This window comes from Mandrillus leucophaeus, unplaced genomic scaffold, assembly GCF_000951045.1.
Source record: "Mandrillus leucophaeus isolate KB7577 unplaced genomic scaffold, Mleu.le_1.0 Scaffold1661, whole genome shotgun sequence".
NCBI lineage: Eukaryota > Metazoa > Chordata > Mammalia > Primates > Cercopithecidae > Mandrillus > Mandrillus leucophaeus.
Window position 1 is genome coordinate 72,820 of NW_012101656.1, and position 5,351 is coordinate 78,170.

General features: G+C 55.0%; 1 pseudogene; it reads right to left on the reverse strand.

Moving 5' to 3' along the window:
- The window catches only part of LOC105536965, a 12,287-nt pseudogene extending 6,982 nt beyond the window's left edge, over positions 1-5,305 (reverse strand).
- Between the last annotated feature and the right edge of the window lie 46 nt (positions 5,306-5,351).

The following is a 5,351-nucleotide window of genomic DNA, read 5'->3' on the forward strand; positions in this document are numbered from 1 at the left end:
TGAGACAAGGTCTGTCACCCAGGCTGGACTGCAGTGGTGTGATCTTGGCTCATCATAGCCTCTGCCTCCTGGTCTCAAGGGATCCTTGCACTTCAGCCTCTGGAGTAGCTGGGAACATAGGCACACACCACCACAGCCGGATAATTTTTGTATTTTTGTTTTTATAGAGACAGGTCTTGCCGTTGTTGCCCAGACTGGCCTCAAACTCCTGAGCTCAAGCAATCTGCCTGCTTCAGCCTCGCAAAGCACTGGAATTACAGGCATGAGCCACCGTGCCAGACTGTTTACTTCTTGTTAACTGTATCTTCAAGTCTACGGGCAATTTACATTGTTTTGGAAAGAAGAGCTGGGCACAGTGGTTCACGCCGGTAATCCCAGCACTTTGGGAGGCTGAGGCAGGCAGATCACTTGAGGTCAGGAGTTTGAGACCAGCCTGGCCAAAAAAGGTTGAAAATCTGTGTCTACAAAAAATACAAAAATTAGCCTGGTGTGGTGGTATGCGCATGTACTGAGATACTCAAGAGGCTGAAGCGGGAGAACTGCTTGAACCCAGGAGGTGGAGGTTGCAATAAGCCAAGATGTGTCACTGCACTCCAGCCTGGGCGACAGAGGAAGACCTCCTCTCAAAAAAGGAGAAAGAATAAAGGAGAAAAACATGAAATATAATAGCTGTACCTATACTGCCCGACTACAGGGGCACCAGCTGGGTAGGAATTTAGACCGGGATTCTTCTCCAGTTTCAGTCCTGGCCCTCCCTCTGATGCTGGACTGGGATCCTGAATCCCGACATTCTCCCTGCGCTCAGAGGAGGGGACAGTCTCCACATGGGAACTAGAAACTTGCCTTCCCTTGCTGGCGCACTTGCCTTACCTCACCTAGTCCTTCCAAAGGGTCTGGCGAGCTGTCTGCCCCTGAGCCTGCCTCTGCCCCTGGCAGTCATGTGGAACTCTTCTCAGGCTATTTTCTTACAGGTTTGTAGAGCTAAACAACTCCCTCAGGTCTGTATCCCTCCTGGGCCATGTTTCCCATGGAGTCCCTGGCCACAGTCACACCTGCTTGGTTCTTAAGGATGTGTTCCCAAAGCCCCACCATTTCCCACTGGGCTGAGCCTCACAGCACCTCAGCAAACCTGCCTGGGCCTTGCTGGTCACCCTTCCCACCATGGGCTTTGCCACAAGCTTCCTAGACACTGTTCTCTCTCCCTGGCCCAAACCCTCAGGTCCTTCCCTTTGCAGTGGCTACTGCATAATGGGGGTGTCCCCGTGTGGTGTGGCCACCATTCCAGGCCACCGGCACTTGGGGGCCAACACGTTTTCTCATCTTGTGCTCAAATTCCCGTTCACTGGTGTGCTCCTTCCCAGGTGAACGGGACAGAGGCGGGGCTGCGAGCACAGCTCATCTCCAGCTCTCACAGACTGGTTAATTCTGCCATCCCTGAAGTCCCCTACAGGTCGGAACTCTGCTTCACTGACCTCAGATCCATCAATGCGCTTATCATGTCTGCTCTATGCAGTCCCAAACTCTGTGAGGTCACCACCTACTCTCATTTGCCCCTGGAGGTGTATATGAATGACCAAGGCTCCCCAGGTGAAGGCTGGCGCGCCGCAGGTGGGCTGTCAAGTACTGACAGCCTCTGTGGGCTATAGGGTCAAACCCCAAGTTCTTCCCACCCCACTGCCTCACACACAGGCTGTGGGTCACAGCACCTCCAGGCTGGGTGACAGATACTTCTGAAGAAGGCACAAACCACACCACCCAGAAGTCCCAGGCCTCTGTATCTTCCGTCTTCTGAAGTGCCAAATCCTGCAGATCGAGGGTTAACCTGACCACTGCAGAGGTCTGATGATTCCAGCTCTTCAAACCAAGGCCAAGCACAGGGCCTCCAATGGCAGAGAGCTTGTGACACCTACAGTGGCCAGCCAGGGCCCCATGCCGCCGCCTGCCTCAAGCCAGACCCCCACCCAAACCAGGCTAGTCTGCAAAGCCAGGGACCAGGCCCAGCTGGAGGTGGTCTCCCCACGACACGGGGGCTTCATTCTTTCCGGAACTAGCCTCTGAGTCACCTGCAGCCTGCCCCTTGCTTTACCAGGCAGAGACATACATTCTGGGCAGAAGGAAAAGAAGGAAGGAGCGCAGCTAATACTTGGTAGGTGTGGAGAGCCTGGAGGCTGGGTTGGGTAGGGCTGTGCAGGGATTTGGAGACAGTAGTGCAGGATCTCCAGCTAAGACAACAAACAGAAGCTGGAAGCAGAGGACAAAAGGATGGAGTAGAGAAGGGACCATATATGGGAAGGGGAAATTGAGAGAAAAAGCAAAGAGAAGAAGCCCGTAAGTGAGAAGGAAAAACAAAAGCGTAGTTACAATCCAAATAATCACAGACCCAGCAACCACGGGTCAGGGCAGCACCTCCACCCCACCCCACCCCCCTTCACAGGCAGGCCAAGGCTGTGGCTGCACTCTACTCAGACTTGGAGACCTGGGTGAATAGACCTAGGTCACCTGGGTGACCACTGTCGCTGGGGCCCAAATGCATCTCCAGCTCATTGGAAGGGCCCGACTTACTACCCTTCCAGATGGGACCCACTCTCCCCAGCGACTCTGAGGCCACACTGTGTACCAGATGCACACCACAGTGCTCCCAGAGCCCAGGGCTCACGCTGGGACATGCTGCCGGCCACGAAGACCTCGGATCCTGAGGCTCGGAAAAGAAACCAGTGGAGTGCGTTCCAGGAGGAAGACTGCCCAGAAATGACACATGGGTCAATTGACTGGACTTCCCTGGGTTGTCTTGAGAAATTTACCAAATTGGTATAAGACATGATGAATCGCTGTGTGTCTAAAACCCAATCAATATTCCCACCATGAGTGGTTCTCTAAACACTAAGGAGGACAGGTCCCCAAGAGTAGCACAGAGATGAGCACAGGCCCAGGCCACCAGTTCTTGCCTCCACCCCCACAGTCAGAAGGTCAGCTGAGGAAGTGTATCAGCTCTGACTCCTGGAGGCAGCGTCTCCTACTGCACCAGGAACTCCCACCCTCCAGATACGATGGGCTTCCGAAAGGAGCCCCCAAGGATATGGCCACAGTCATACCAAGAGGCAGCAGGAACCTGAGGCTGAGCTGGACCCCAGCCGGGATCCTCCAACCTCCACACTCCACAGCACATGGTCTGCCAAATCATGACTTCAGCACAGTCAGAGCTAGCTTGGCACACATCCTGCCCAGAGAGCACCATGTCTCCTGCCCAAGCAGCATGCCTACTGTTCTCCACGTCAGGAGAAATCAGAATACACCTGCTAGACACCAAGACAGCAGAGTGTGAAGGAGCGGGGCGGGGAGGTGCTGCCCTCTGTAACCTTCCTGTGTCAGACCTGGGGCTCGGGGAAGAATCAGACACAGTTCCCCAGTGTGGTCTCTGCCCTTGCCTGCGGGAACACAGTGGCCCGCAGCACCATGGCCATCCTTACTGCCCACAGGGCCATTGGGCAGCAAGCACACATTCTGGACTCAACCTGGGTGAGGAAGATACCCCCAGGAGCCTCACTACTTGCATCTGAAAATAAGTACTAGGAGGGACAGGCAGGAATTTCTACATGGCAAGTACAGCACAGGCCCAGACAAGTGGCAAGGGGCCTTGGAGGACACGGATCTCCATAGCTGCCTTTTCCTGGCTCCTGCCCACCCAGTTTTCTCACGTTTTGTTTGACCTCAACTGGAAGAGGCAGAGTGGAGCATGTCTGAGTACTTGGTCCTGCCACTGCAAGTCATTCTGAGCAGGGCCCACCCACCCCAAGGTCTAGCCAAGAGTAAGTGAATGTAGAGAATGGAAAGGCGTCTCCTGCTCTCTACAGGGACAGCCACCTGCTCTTCCCCCTGACCCGTGAGGACACAGAATCTTCACAGATGACAGCCCAGAAGAGCCTTTCTGGCTGGCCCTTGAAAATGTAGGTGTGTTTCCACTCGCTCAGAAGGCAGAAGGAGCAGCAGGAACACAATGCAGTGCAGCGGCTCCTGCCCCTGCCCGGCCATGAGCACATGCTGGAGCGCTGAGAGCATCCCAGAGCCCACAGGAGGACACCATGGGAATAACCAGGCCCCTAAGCGCTGGCCAGGCACATGAAGCAAGTCTCTGCTGGAAGCAGGAAGGTGCTTTGTGACTCAGGAGGCCCAAGATGGGGTCCTCAGCTTTTCCCCTTTTCCTTGGGGTCCCCAAATCATCCTCAGCATGGATGATTTGGGGACCCTGTACTCTGAGACAGCCTCCACACAGTAAAGCCTGAGGCCAGGGAACAGGCTGCAGAGATTGTGGCAGCAGACCCACAGCTCTTCCCCAGAACCAGAGGAGGAGTGATCGCATGCCTCTCTGAAATTTAACTCCATCATCCGCAGAGCCTTCATTCTGGAGGAAGCCCTCAAGAATGTTGTCAGTGACAAAGCCAAAGTTTTCCAAACACAGTGATGCAGACACCGTGGGCAGCAGACCACGTGGCTGATGCCACCTCAGGCAGGGTCCCAGATGTGCGTGAGTCAAGCCACTCCTTGGTGGGTGATAGACTGGAGATCTACAATCCCCAGCTGCTTTTTCACTGATTAGTCCAGGGAGGTGCTAGCTCTGGGGACTGCAACAGCAGGCGCGACCCAGGGCCTCCACCACCTCCATGCATCTGCCAGCAGTGTGCAGCCCAGAGAGGGAGCGGGGAGGGGCGAGGCAGAGGGAGAGGAGGCAGGCCAAGCCTCATGCAAGAGGGCACCAGCCCCCACCCACATGAGAAGAGCTCTTGCTCATGCTCTGGGGGAGGCGGGGGGAGTGGGGTGGACAGGCAAAGGACGCTCAAGGTCACCATAGCGAGCAGGGGTCTGCCCCCAGGCAACCATGGGAAAACACAAAGGAACTGTTGGTCAGGAGACAGAAGAGAACATGGCTCCCAGAGACATCCCAGCTCCCCGACCCCAAGAGCAAGAGCACCACAACCTCATCTGTTTCCCTGCCAGGGAGGGGTTTCCGGAGAGGTCAGACCTCCAGTCTTCAAGTATCCACACATCAGGGTGCAACACTCCGCCCTCCCCACCCCCCGGGAACTAGAGAACTTTGGTCACCTGTTGTTTCACTTCTGAGTGAGGGGTGGGTAGTGGGTTTCTATTCTCGTCACCAGCCTGTGCAAACTTCACTCAGAGGCAGGATAAGAAGCAGTAGGGTGAGCAGAGTCACAAGCAGGAGATGGGAAGAAAAATTGTGGAAACATACCTTGGCAGGAGGGGACTGCATTTTTTGGCATATCTCCAAGGAATACTGGTGAAGCCACATTTCAACAAAAACCGCAAAAAGCATTAGCTAGTCAAATTATTCTCAA